Source organism: Capsicum annuum, chromosome 4, assembly GCF_002878395.1.
Source record: "Capsicum annuum cultivar UCD-10X-F1 chromosome 4, UCD10Xv1.1, whole genome shotgun sequence".
Classification (NCBI taxonomy): domain Eukaryota; kingdom Viridiplantae; phylum Streptophyta; class Magnoliopsida; order Solanales; family Solanaceae; genus Capsicum; species Capsicum annuum.
In genome coordinates, this window is record NC_061114.1 from 109,872,468 (window position 1) to 109,886,717 (window position 14,250).

General features: G+C 32.5%; 1 long non-coding RNA gene across 1 annotated transcript; it reads right to left on the reverse strand.

Moving 5' to 3' along the window:
- Positions 1-108: 108 nt before the first annotated feature.
- LOC107867883 lies at positions 109-10,807 on the reverse strand. Its single transcript, XR_001673419.2, has 2 exons — positions 8,354-10,807; positions 109-1,019 (listed from the first exon to the last, which is right to left on the reverse strand). It is a non-coding gene; the product is annotated as an uncharacterized LOC107867883 (long non-coding RNA).
- Positions 10,808-14,250: the final 3,443 nt, after the last annotated feature.

Genomic DNA, 14,250 nt, shown 5'->3' on the forward strand with positions numbered 1-14,250 from the left:
GCAAAAGTATAGCATTCCCTCAGGAAGAAAATGCTCTTGCTGACTTTTTCACTAACCTAGTTTTTCAAGAAAATGCTCTTGCTGATTTTTCCACTAACCTAGTTTTTCTTTTTGCGGGGAGTTTCTTAATAAAACAGGTTCAAGATATTCCAATCGAAGAAAGGCGGATACTTTATCTAGATAAAACAGGTGTGCCACAAATTCGCAGACAACAAGCAGATGTTTAGATGTTCAGAGAATTAACATGTTGCAGATAACTTGCTACGCAGCTATAGCACTACTTGATTCGTTTAAAACATGGGGATTAGAAGTACTTCTATTTTGGTTTGAGTATTAGCACCTAGTGAGAGCTTTGAGGTGTAATCAAATACCAAATCAAGATCTTCATGCTCTGGGTGAATGAAAAGGGTATGTACTCAGTTGTCTCTTCAAGTGTCACCTGTGACATAGCAAAGAATTAGGGCTAGACCAATTTACTATTTAAACTACTAGTTTCGGAGATTAGGTGGTGGTATTATTTTTGGGAGAAATTCAATCCATCAATTAAAGGAACTGGAAGCAAAATTTTAAAAGGTTAGCCTATTGCCGGATTCAGCTTCAAATTAGTGGTGGTAAGGATTAAGATGCAGAATAGTACAGATAACAACAATTCAAACACAGAAAGAAGAAGTAATCGAGCTCAAAGATCTGTGGGAGAAGAGATGGAGAGTAAATCGTAACTTAGCTTTCTTGATGAGCTTGCCTCTGAAATGGAGCTCGTTCCTGAAATGGGGGAGAAGAGATTTGGTTCAACATCATCTCCTCAGCATTGAAGATGGCAGCAGCAGTCCGCTTATGTAAATACACCCATAAGAATAGAGATTGGCAATGAGTAAGATGACCGGATGCTTGATGCTTCACTTTCCTTTTTCGATTGATTCTAGAATGTTTGTTAGGTGTATGTTATCAGATTTTTTGTTTGTGGATCGGGTCTTTTGACGCCCGGGTGTAAATTCTTTAATTTAATAAAGGGCCACAACCTATTTCAATTTAAAAAAATAAAATAGAAAAATAAGGCCATTCGGCACAATCATAAGCTTTTGATGTATCTAACTTTAAAGCCATAATCTTTTCTTTTCCTTTTCTTTTAAATTCTTGAGCAAATACATCATAAATTATTATTTGTCGTTTTCCTACAAAGGCTGCTTGATCAGAAGAGATAATTAGAGGCATCAAAGGTTTCATTCTCCTAGCTATAATTAGTAGAAATCATATACAAAGTAGAGCATAAACTAACGGGTCTAAAATGTTGGACAGTGGTAGGTGTCTTGATTTTAGGCACAAGGGTAACTAAAGTTTTGTTCCAAACAAGTAAAAGATTTCTCATCTCAAAATAACGTCTAACTGCTCGACATACATCGTTAGATATTAATGACCAAAATTGGTGAAAAAATAAAGGTGTCATTCCAACCACACCAGGAGCCTTAGTAGGGTTCATCGAGAAAACACCACTTTTTATTTCTTCATTAGTAACTGCACTAAGAAGGTCCCTATTCATGTTATCTGTAATAGAAAAGGGGATATGTTACAATACTTGATGTAACGAAGAAGGATAGTAGAAAATAAATCTCTATAAAAGCTCTCAATTTCCTTCATTATACCAGGTTTTATATCCATTGCCCTTGCTTATCTTGTAATCCTTTAATAAGGATCCTACGTCTTCTTTGGACAGTAGACATATGAAAATAAGAGGTATTTTTATCTCCCTCGTTTAACCACTGAATCCTAGATTTTTGTTTCCAATAGGTCTCTTCTTCCTTATAAGCCACACTAAGTTCTTTTCTCAACGTCAAAATAAGAGTAGAATCAGGGCCCTTAGGATCATTTTTAATCCTATTAAGATGATCTTTTAATGACTTAATCTTTATTTTGGAGATAAGACTCACCTTTTTTTCTCCGGTCAATTAATATTCTTTACATGTTCTAATCTTTGAGCTTACCTGAAATTAGAGGCGTGCAAAAATCGAACCGACCAATAAACCAAACCGATAAAAATGTTGTTGGTTTAATGTTATTAGGTTATTGGGTTAATGGGTTTTTAATGATTTTATAAACATTTTTTATTGGGTTATTGGTTCAATTTTGATTTATTTCTTATTGAGTTATTGGGTAAACCGATAACTCAATAAAAATATACAAAATTACTACTTTACATGAGATTTCAGTGAATTTTTGGAAGAGCATTGGCGGGGCGGGTTTGGAGTGGCTAACAAAGCTGTTTAACATCATTTTTAGGGCGGTAATAATGCCCACAGCTTGGAGATGGAGTAAAATGATTTCTTTATATAAGAACAAGGGGGGCAGTAAGAGTTGCAACAACTATAGGAGTATCAAGTTGTTGAGTCATACTATGAAGGTTTGGGAAAGGGTGGTAGAGTTGAAGTTGACGAGGATAGTGACTTTCCAAAAATTAGTTTGGTTTCATGTCAGGTCGCTCGACTACTGAGGCCATTCACCTCATAAGGAGATTAGCAGAGCAGTTTAGGGAGAGGAAGAATGACTTGCACATGGTGTTCATTGATTTTGAGAAGATGTATGACAAAGTCCCCAGGGAGATTTTGTGGAGGTGCTTGGAGGCTAGAGGGGGTACACATGGCGTACACTAGGCCAATTCAGGACATGTACGATGGAGCAAAGACTTGTGTGAGGACGATAAGAGGAGATTCGGAGCACTTTCATGTTTTGACAGGGTTGCACCAGGGATCCGACTCTTGGCCTATGTTGCTCAGACTCGGCAGTTTTGCTGCCGAACCCATCTCGACACGAGACTGGGGCGGATGCGGACACTTCCGCCGTCTCCGATTCGATCAACGATTTCGGACTCGTTGACCAAATTTAAGAAGAAATTTGAGGGAAAAAATTGGACAGGCCAGCGACTTACCTGAAAAATTTCGACCAACTACTCCGGCGAACTGTAAGGTTGACAAACAAAAACGACATGCTGATAATCGACAAAACGACTGGGTGGGAATACAATAACTATTTATCGGTGATGGCAACGGGACGGCGAGGCGACGAAGACAGCGACGGCGACGGCGACCGGACAGTGATGACGTCAGCGACTGCGTAAGTATTTCTTGGCGTCGGCGAGGCGTAAGTATTTCTCATCGATGGTGTTGTGTTGGTTCACCAGTTTTATTTAATTTTAATATTATGTTATATATTTATTTTTAAAAAAATAAAAATAACCAATACAATTAAATTTTGGCCGGTTCACCAGTTTTAGGTAGGTTTTTTTAAGGTCAGTCGAGTACATGCGTTCTTGTGTTTTTTTAGTTAAATTTTTTTATGATATAAAAATAATCTATATCAATATTTGGTAAATAGATTAAGTTAAAATTTTGGGAAAAAGTTTCCAATATTAATATTATTCCTAATTGAAAAGAAAAATTAAAGACAAAAGTAACTAAAAATAGTAAATTAACTAAAATAAATAAATCCTAATACCTATGTGTCCAGAAAAATTAAATTGATTTAAATTGGGAAAAGTCTTAAAATTGTCTTCATCAATAACATTATAAATAAAACCTCTGTCAAAAGAAATTTTAACTTAAAAATTTGATTATTCTTTATCAAATAATATGGCATCATCCGCTTCAGGCAGTCAAAAGGGAAAAGGTCCTACTAGACCAACAAAAAGTGTAGGAGTAGATTTTAATAACAAACCATTCTGGAATCATGTAAAAGTAATTTCAACTACTCCCAATGGTGGTGAAAATAGAACATAGTCATGTAACTATTGTAATAAACAAGTTACTGGATCGTATAATAGAGTTAAAGCACATCCCTTATGATTATCGGGTCAAGGAGTTCAAATATGTAGCGAAGTTCAAGGTGATACATTGAGAATTTTGAAGATGGAGCACGAACAAATTGAAAAGAAAAAATCTTCAGTTCAAGTTAATGCAAGAAAAAAAGGTGATTATTTATTTCTCCTGGAGGGAACTGATTTGCTTCAACATAAAAAAAAAAAGTGTTCAGAGAGTGGAGCTATAGAAAAATCTTTCGGCATCCATGAGAGAAATACTGCCAACAAATTAGCAGTTAGAATGTTCTACACATCAGATTTATCGTTCAATTTTGCCAATTCTCCCTACTTTAAAAAATAATTGAAGTTATTAGTTGAAAATTCCATCCCCGGTTATATTCCTCCAATAATATAATAGGTTGACAACAACTCTTTTGGATCAAGAAAAGACTCACATTACTAGGAAGTTGCAACCAATTAAAGATACATAGAAAAAGAAAAGGTTGTCGATTTGTTTAGACGGATGGTCTGACACTAAAAGACGACCTTTGATCAATATATTGGCATCATCTAGCGGGGGTCCAATGTTTTTAAATTCAATAAATTCTAGTGGGTGCACGAAGGATGGAGAATATATTGCTAGTTTGTTTATTGAAGCAATAGAGAAAGTAGGTCCAAATAACGTTGTTCAAGTTATTACAGATAACGCAAGTAATATGAAACTTGTCGGTACTATGGTGGAGGAAAAATATCCTCATATATTTTGGACTCCTTGTGTTGTTCATTATTTGAATCTAGCTTTGAAAAGTATATGCCAACTGTCTGATAAATCATTTCACTTTGCTAATTGCCAATGGATCTCAGAGTTACTTAGTGAAGTGAGTAATTTGAAAAACTTTGTTTGAATCATTACATGGCACATGCAATTTTTCAAAAACATTTAGATTTGTGTTTATTGAAAGTTGGTGAAACAAGATTTGCCTCATGTTATTATGACGACTCGTATTCGCAAAGTGAAATCTTCCTTTGAGAAGATGGTCATGGATGATGAATGGAAGAATTATATGGGGATAAGGGAATTGAAGCCAAAACTCGTGAAATAAAATCCATTATAATGAATGATGAGTAGTGGGATTGTATTGACTACTTTTTGAAGTTTACGAAACCTATTGTAGATATGCTTAGAGATGCCGATTTAGATGGTCCAAAATTACATCTTATTTATGATATGTGGGACTCAATGATTAAGAAGGTTAAAAAAATAATCTGTGAGCATGAGGGGGAAGATCTCATTTCTGGCTAATCAAACTTTTTTTATTCAATTCATGGTGTTCTTGTGGCAAGGTGGAACAAAAGCAACACCTCTTTCCATTGTATGGCACATTCTTTGGTTCCCAAATACTATCATGAATCATGGCTCAAGGAGAAAATGGAATTCAACGGGTAGCTCCTAATGAAGATTTAAAAATTGCACCGAATAAAATAAAGTGCTTTCAAAGGTATTTTAAAGATTCTAATCAAATAAAACTAGTCTCATTGGAGTATGAAAAATTTTGTAGCATGAGTGGTTATTTTGGTGAGCCTCATGTGATTGATGCTATGGACTATGAAGATCATCTTTCTTGGTGGGGAAATCATGGTGTCTCAACTCCACTTTTGCAACAATTAGCTTTCAAGTTACTTACTCAACCGACTTCTTCCTCCTGTTGTGAAAGAAATTGGAGCACATATTCTATGATTCACAACGTCAAGAGGAATAAGTTAGCAACTTCAAGAGTCGAAGATTTAGTGTCTGTACATTATAATCTACGGTAGCTATCTCGCAAGAAAGAGAAATATATAAATGGACCAAGCAAGTATTAGGATGTAGGTATGTCGACATTTTCTTTATTAGCGCCTCAATTGTTTATTTTAAACGATAATTTTTTCTTTCTTTGTATAAAAACTTTTTAATGTATTCATTCTTTTTAACTTATTTAGGTGGAGATCAATTTGAAATTGAGGTACAATTAATAATTTAACCGAGCTATCAATAAATGAACCCCAATTGAAAGGAGTGGTTTTTGACGAAGAATTTGAAGATTTGGAAGAAATTGAAGAAGATGCAGAGGAGTAGTTATCTTAACTTGATAGTGGACATTTCTTTTTGTTTTGTTAGTTTTGAATTGATGTCTTAAGTTGGGATGTTGTCTTGTGTTTGTTTAATAAAGTATTTTTAGAATATATTTATAACTCTATATTTATAATATTTAATTTTTTTAGCCGAATCCCCGCACCCGTATCCACTCTCGGATTCCCACCCCCGAATCTTAAAAAATTTATATTTTGATGAATCCGACTCTCATATCCGCACCCGTCTCGAATACCCGCACCCGAGTTCGAGCAACTTAGCTCTTAGCCCGTTTTTATTTGCCTTGGCGCTAGATGTTTTTACGCGACATATTGAAGGGGAGGTGTCTTGGTGTATGTTATTTGTAGATGATGTTGTACTGATTGACGAGACTCGGGGAGAAGTTATAAGTTGGAGGTTTGGAGACAGACCCTTGAGTCTAAAGGATTTAGGTTGAGAAGGACCAAGACGGAGTACTTGGAATGTAAGTTTAGTGATTTGTCGCATGAGGCTGACGTAGTAGTGAAGTTGGATTCTCAAGCCATTAGAGCCATTAGAAGAGGGATAGTTTCAAGTATCTTGGGTCTATGATTCAAGGAAGTGAGACTGACGAGGATGTCGCGCAACGTATTGGTGCAGGATGGTTGAAAAAGAGGATCGCTTTGGGAGTCTTGTACGATAAAAGGAGCCTTCTAAGCTTAAAGGTAAGTTCTACAGAGTGGTAGTCCGACCGACTATATTTTATGGAACAAAGTGTTGGCCAGTTAAGGACTATCATATCCAAAAGTTGAAGGTGGCAGAGATGAGGATGTTGCCATGAATGTTTGGACTTACCAAGAGGGATAAAAGTTAGGAATGAGATAATTCGGAAGAATATGGAGTGGCTTCGGCGGAGGACAAGATGCGGGAAGTTAAGTTGCTACGGTTCAGACATGTGATGAGGAGGGAAACAGAAGCTCCAGTACGGAGGTGTGTGAGAGATTGACTATGGATGATTTTAGGCAGGGTAGAGGTAGGTCGAAGAAATATTGAAAGGAGGTAATTAGGCATGACATGGAGCAATTACAACTTACGAAGAACATGACGCTTGATAGGAAGGTGTGGAGGATGCAGATTAAGGTAGAGGGTTAATAGGTAGGAGTACGTCTATAATAGTAGGGAAGAGTGTTTTGTATGTATCTGTGACTATAGTTTCCTGTAGTCTCTTGTTCGTGGTTTTTTGGGTAATGTTTATGATTTCAAATAGCTAGTTTATAGTATTACGTTGTGGGTGTCTTGTTTCCTTTATTATCTAGAGGTATGTGATATCCGTTTTTGTTGTTTACTTTTATGTCTTTTGTTCGTTATACGAGTATCTGTCTTGAGCTGGAGTCTATCAAAAACAATATCTCTACTTCATCTGAGGTAGTAGTATGGATTGCGTTCACTTTACAATCCTCTTCAGACCCCACTTTGTGGGAATACACTGGGTATGTAGATATCACTTATTATATATTTCTCTTAATTTCTCTACAAACTAACAAACCTATTAGTTCAATTATACAAACTCTTAATTTCTCTTAACTAACATTCAGTTTAAGTCTGAAGATTCTTGTAAATTAAAATACATCATGTAGGATTTTAGGTGCAACTAGGATTCAATTTCTTTACATGTTAGTTGCTACTATTTCTATTTTATGAGTATTTTCTTATCGGTTAAATTGAAAACCGAATAGTTAAAGACAAAATCGTTAAACTGAAAATCGAAAAAAAAATATTTTATTGGTTTGGTTATTGGATTAGCACATTTAAAAACCAAAAATTGATAAACCGAATCGATAATACATAAAACCGAACCAACCTATGCACACCTTACCTGAAATTGGCTATCCCCATGAAAATGTTTTCTACAAGATTGCTCAATTAGATTATGTGCATAAGATTTTCCGACCCATCTCTCTTATCAAAGTAGAACATTTTTCTCCACCTATCATGAAAAACATCAGTAGAACAAAGCACTATTGCATGATCTGAGGCGTCATTTTGTATATGCATAACAGTAGCCAGATCATACTTCAATCTTCACTCAGGGGAAACACTAGGACTGTATCTAACCTTTCCTGGATTACACCTTCATTCATTCTATAGCACGACCATGTCCACGGTTTTCCACGATACCCAAGATCTACTGTCCCTAGATTATTAATAAAGTCTCCAAATTCTCTGAAGGTCCAAGGACCCCTACTAGTTCCCCCAACTTTTTCTGTCATATCGATAATATCATTAAAATTGGCTAAAGTCATCCAGTTAGTTCCCTAATTGCAGACCTAGCAATCAATTCATACCATTGTTTTTCCTCGTATCTTTATTTGTACTAACATAAAGCCATAAACAAATATGCAGTAGAAATCAGTTCTCTTGTTGGCATCATATATCAAAAATTCAATAAAATAAGATGAAGAGAAGATGTTGCGTACCTCAAGTTCTTCATTCCAGAATAAAGCAAGTCCATGAGAGTCCCACTGGATCAACAATATAAGAGTTCTGCATCCCAATCTTGTTTTGGAGCCACTGAAGTTTTCGTTGTTGGTTTTTGGTATCACATAAAAGAATACATTCTGGGGAGTGGAGATATATTGTCTCCTTTAAACGGGGAACTGTCAAAGATCTCCCCAACCCTCGACAGTTCCACGCTAGCAACTTCATTGCATGAAGGGAGACCATTTCAGACTGGTCTCTCGCATCACCTCTTTCTTTCGGTGCTTTCCAATAGTATTTGATGTAGTGATTTCTTTTCCTTTTATTTTAACCCCTAGAGTCTTAGAATCATTCATGATTGGGACATCAATTAGCATATCTTGATCATGTACATCAAGTGTTGCATTTACCTTGCCATCCTTCAGCGTACCGTCATTATTCCCAAATTTTATGCCTTGTTTCCCATCTGTAACCTTTCTTTGATACTGCATGAACATCTTGGGAGGGTCGTCCTTGTCGCCTTTCTCAATACTCTTTGTAACATTCTCAACAAACATGTCTTTATCATTTGTAAACTCATCTGGTGGTTTACTTCCAACATCACACATTGTTGTGGCATAAGTTTTATCTTCTTCCCAAGTATCGAGTGAAGCTGAACATCCCTCATTCTTGTTTTCTTGTATCTTCATCAAATTGATGTTGTCACCATTCTTTCGTTTCAGCACAAGATCAATTTTAATTTAAATCTTGATTGTATTTTTGGAATTTTTCCTTATCAATGTTAATCACACTGGCCCTTGTTCTCAGTATATGACATCTTTGAGCTTACAATTTCAGTCTCCATGGCAAACGTCAATGACTGTTTTGAGTTTACTTTTCTACCAGCAGAAGTTCTACCTTCCAAGTCACCTTCTAATCCCTCAACTTGATAATTTTCTAGTCCATGACAATCTGTTATATCGACCCCTGTTTCGACATGGTTATGAAAGTTCGATTGTCTGCACCCTTTCTCATTCTGTCTAGTATCTGAACAATTTCCAGCTTTTTGTACACCACCAACCATTTCATCTTTTTGTGTCCCGTAATTTGTTATGTCCATAGGCTGCATCTGCTCATTCTATTGGGTCCATTTATCATCAGCTTTTTCATTAGGCCCCATAATCTCCTTTTCTTCTAGTCCATTTTGATCCCTACAAAGTATATCCTTTTTTCCTCTACCAAGTTGAGTACCAGACGAGTTTGTGCCCTCTTACAGATTTGTCGAGATTTCGTCATTAATTTCTCGATTTCTTTCAACTAGTTTAGAGATAAGAGGGATGATCACCTTATTTCCACCATTAGTATGGTTCTAGCCTTGACGCCTTAGATTTTCTGAGAAAGACAAATGATTTTCTGCCCATAGCCATGTCCCAAACTGACCATTTGTAAGATTACCTGATCAAAGATCCTTCTCTCTTTGTACACAGGCTTTATCATTGTGTCCCAGCATACCATTCTCATATCTTATGTCAACCCAAATAGTTTCCGGCCCTAATTTGATCAATTTCCCCCTTGGTAGTGGCTTATGGATATTCATCATAACTTTAATACTCATATATTGTCCCTCTTTTCTTCCATTTTGAGGAATTACAACATCAGCAGTACCTCCCACGGCTTGTCCTATTTTGTAACCAACTTCCATGGACATCCAATGTAAACGAATGTTCCAAACCTGAACCCACAAATTACATATGCTAAAACTCGGGAATTCACTATCTACTCCTGGCTTCCAAGGATGAAGATTTAGAAGGTATCAATCATACAGCCACGGTGACCCCAAGTAAACTTTATCCCTACTCACCTTATCTTTAAAAATGAACTAAAAAGAATTCCATTTGACTTCATTAATTTGTAGTCCAGCAGGGTTTCCCCACGCTAAAGTCATAGCATTCCTAATTCCTTGAAAATTTTACAGTTTAGTCAGAGATCACGTTACTAAGAGGACTTACTTCACAGTCCTTCATACTTGATTGAATATCTGGTAATTCAATTGCGACAACATCTTCTTCCTTGGTTAGGATGACTTTTTGAAGGCGGTCTGAAATTTCTTCCCCCATCTTCACCTTTAGAATTTCTCTACAGTTGAAATTGAATCTGCAGTAGTTTTAACCTATTTCCCCCAATATATGGGTTCCTTCTGATGCATATATGATATAACTGACGTTGGGGGCTAATAGAGAAATCAAAAGTTCGTAGAAAATAATAGGAAACTAAAAGTATCGAAGCAGCAAATTTTAGAGGTTTCTGTGTTGAGTGTTTAAGAAAACTGAGGCGGAGAGATAAGATGAACCGAGTGTTGTACATTTGATAGTAATTTTTATTTCGGGATTGAAAACCTCACTAAGGAGGAAAAAGCTCTCGTATGTAGAGAGAGAGCCCTCGGTCCAAAGACGAGAGATTTACAGCTGATGAACGTTAAGTACCTTCACAAAAAAAAAAAAAAAAAAAAAACATGAAGTACTGAAAAATACTTAGATTAAAACTTATTTTATATTTATAAAAAATAAATGAAGACTTACCAAAAAAAAGAAAAAAATGAAGCCGTCTTTTGCTTCGAAATCAAATTATACTCGAATAAGTTACTCTGAAATTATTTCTTATTAAATATTTGATTTGTCATTTTTAAAAATAATATGCATTGTATAATTTTTAAGTATAAATTATTCATTTACAAAAATTATCAACTACCTTACTTTATTTTTTCTTATATTTTCCTTGCAAATATTATTTATTTATTCTTAAAAATAAAATTTTCATCTTATTTAGGTTAAATATTTTTGTGTGTATATTCTCATTATAGTATTGTACGTTTTTTAAAATAAAAACTTTTATCTTAAATTTATTAATGTAAAAGAGATTTCATTATTTTCGCCACTTCATTTAAGCACATATCACTCTTATATTATAAAATATTAAACTTATTTTTATTTTAGTATATAAAAATTAATTTTTTAAGTGATAAAAGACTATTTAATTAAAAATATGTAATTTAGTAGTGGAATCAACATTTTTATAAGAGAAATCAAATTATAAATAAACATAAGCGTTAGGCAAACAAATTCAACGTATAATATATTCATACATAAAAATTATATTTATAGTGTAATTTTTTAATAGAAAAATATATTACCAAAGAAATAACAAGTAGTCAAGAAAATGGTATTAAATATTATGCGAATATATATGGATGTGAAAAAATAATATATAAAAAATGATTTAAGGAGGGTATTTTGTGATTTTACATATTTTATAACGATATAAGTTATTCCAATATTACTATATCATTCAAGGTAGGGATAATGTATCCCAGTACTAACTATTAATGTTGCGATAAGTTATTCCATACTTTTGTAATCAAATAATAAGTGATTAAAGGATGCCAAAAAATTATCCCAAAATTATTTTTTGTTATCCCTCACACCAAATGACCCCTAATAGTTATGGAATAAGAGTGGTGTATCATTTAGATTTTGAAATTGTTCATGGTAAAATCTCTAATAATAATATTATTTAACTGTTAGTAAAATAATACTGATAGACTATAACAATAATATAATAACTTATTAGCAAATCACTGTTATCGAATATTAAGTAAATATTACTGTGGTAATATTTTAAGTAATATAGAAATAATAATACTTGAAGAAAGTTGGACACTATTATAAAAAACTATTTGATCAGCATGAAATATTTTCAAGATTAAACAATACTTTCTAAATTTAATAGAGGACACAGGATAAATTATAACAATAATAGAATAACTTATTAGCAAGCTATGATACTGAAAATCAAATAAATATTACTGTGATAATATTTTAAGTAATATAAAAATAATAATACTTGAGTCGTATTAACTACTGTTATAATAAACTATTTCAGTAGCTGAAATATTTTTCAAGATTAAATAATCTTTTCTAAATTTAATAGAGGATATAAAAATTAACAAAATTACTAATTCAATCCGAGCAAATTAAACTAGGGGAACATATTAAATTAAATAAATGATAGAAGTCAAAAATAAAATAATTTAAAAAATATAAAGAGAATGCAAAATGGGAAGAGAGAAAACATGAGAGAATTGACAGAGGAAGATGAATATTGGGTATGTCAAAGTCATCGACAAGCACTCAAACTTGTTACGAAAATTCACTTAGGCCGCTAAATTAAGGCATGTTCCTATCAGACCCCTAAACTCCCTGAATTATGTTCTAATTGGGCATTTTTTTCCTATCAGTAAAAGGTCAAAGTATGTGTTGCACACACGCGATGACGTGGCAAAACGATCTAATTGGAAACTGACACATGCCATTGTAGGTCCAATAATTATTAAAAACTAATTATAACTTTTTTTAAAAAAAAAAAGTATATAAAAAGGGCATTGAGGAAATTATTAAAAAATAATTCTAAAATTATTTAAAAAATAAAAATAAAAACTGCTTATTTAAAAAAAATAATTTTCTTTAACAAATGAAATAAATTATTTAAAAATTATTTTTTTAAAAAAATAAATATCAAAATAAATTATAAAAATTTTTAAAAAATGAAAATAAAAAATGGCATTGAGGATATAAATTATGAAAAAATAATTATAAAATTATTTGAAAAATAAAAATAAAAAACTTATTATTTAAAATAAATTATAATTTTTATTAAAAATCAAATAAATAAGTAAAAAATTATTTTTAAAAAAAACTAATTATTAAAAAAATTATAAAAATTTTTAGAAAAATGTAAATAAAAAATGGCATTGAGGATATAAATTATGAAAAAATAATTATAAAATTATTTTAAAACCAAAAATAAAAAACTGATTATTTTACAAAAATTATAAATTTTTTAAAAAATGAAAGAAATTATGAAAAAATTATTTAAAAAATTAAAAATTAATTATTAAGAAAATTATAAAAAATTTTAGAATTAAAATAAAAAATGGCATTAAGGACCCAAATTATGAAAAAATAATTATAAATTTATTTTAAAAATAAAAATAAAAAATTAATTATAAAAAAATTTAAAAGATAAAAGTAAAAAATAGATTTTTTTTAAATTCAGTTTTATTACAAAAAAAATTGGGGCCCTCTAATGCTTTTTGGGACCTTTAGTGTTTAAAAAAAAATTGTTATTAAAAAAATTTTGGGGCCTTCAATGCCACTTGGCAATTTTTTATTCGTAAATTAGTAAAAAAAAATGCTCCTCATGCACCTCTCACGATGACACTGCACGCGCAGTACCACATAGGCAAAAAAATGCCCAATTGAAACAAAATTCGGGGGTTTAGGGGTCTGATAGGAACAGGCCTTAGTTTAGAATTCTAAGTAAATTTTCGCAACAAGTTTGAGTGTCTATCGACGTCTTTGGCCATTTTCTGTATCTAAAATTTTAGTATGGTGATATGCCTATTTATAGGCTATAGGATCAACTGGTAATTTGTCAAATGTCATCTTAGGTGTCAAAATTTATTATTATATATAAGAGAGAATGGAGTTTTTTGGTAGTCCTCACGTGATTTTTTTGTTCTCTTTTACCCTTAATTGAAGTTTTTATTACTTTGTAAGTTAACACATATTTTAGTAAATTTTAAAAACTTTAAGATTTTTTATATGCCGCAAAAAATGAAAAAAGTGATAATGGGCCCCACAAAGCATACTCATACATGTTTGCGTCTTTATTTTTTAAAAAAATATTATTGAATTTATTTCAAATTATATTTGATCTTAACTATTAATTATAAACACATAAATAGTTATTCTATTGTTCAACTTCTATCCTGATATAGGCTTAATTATTGAATTAAAATATTTTTCTTATAATATTATTTGTTGATGTTATTTATAATGTTTAATTTGCAATTTAAATT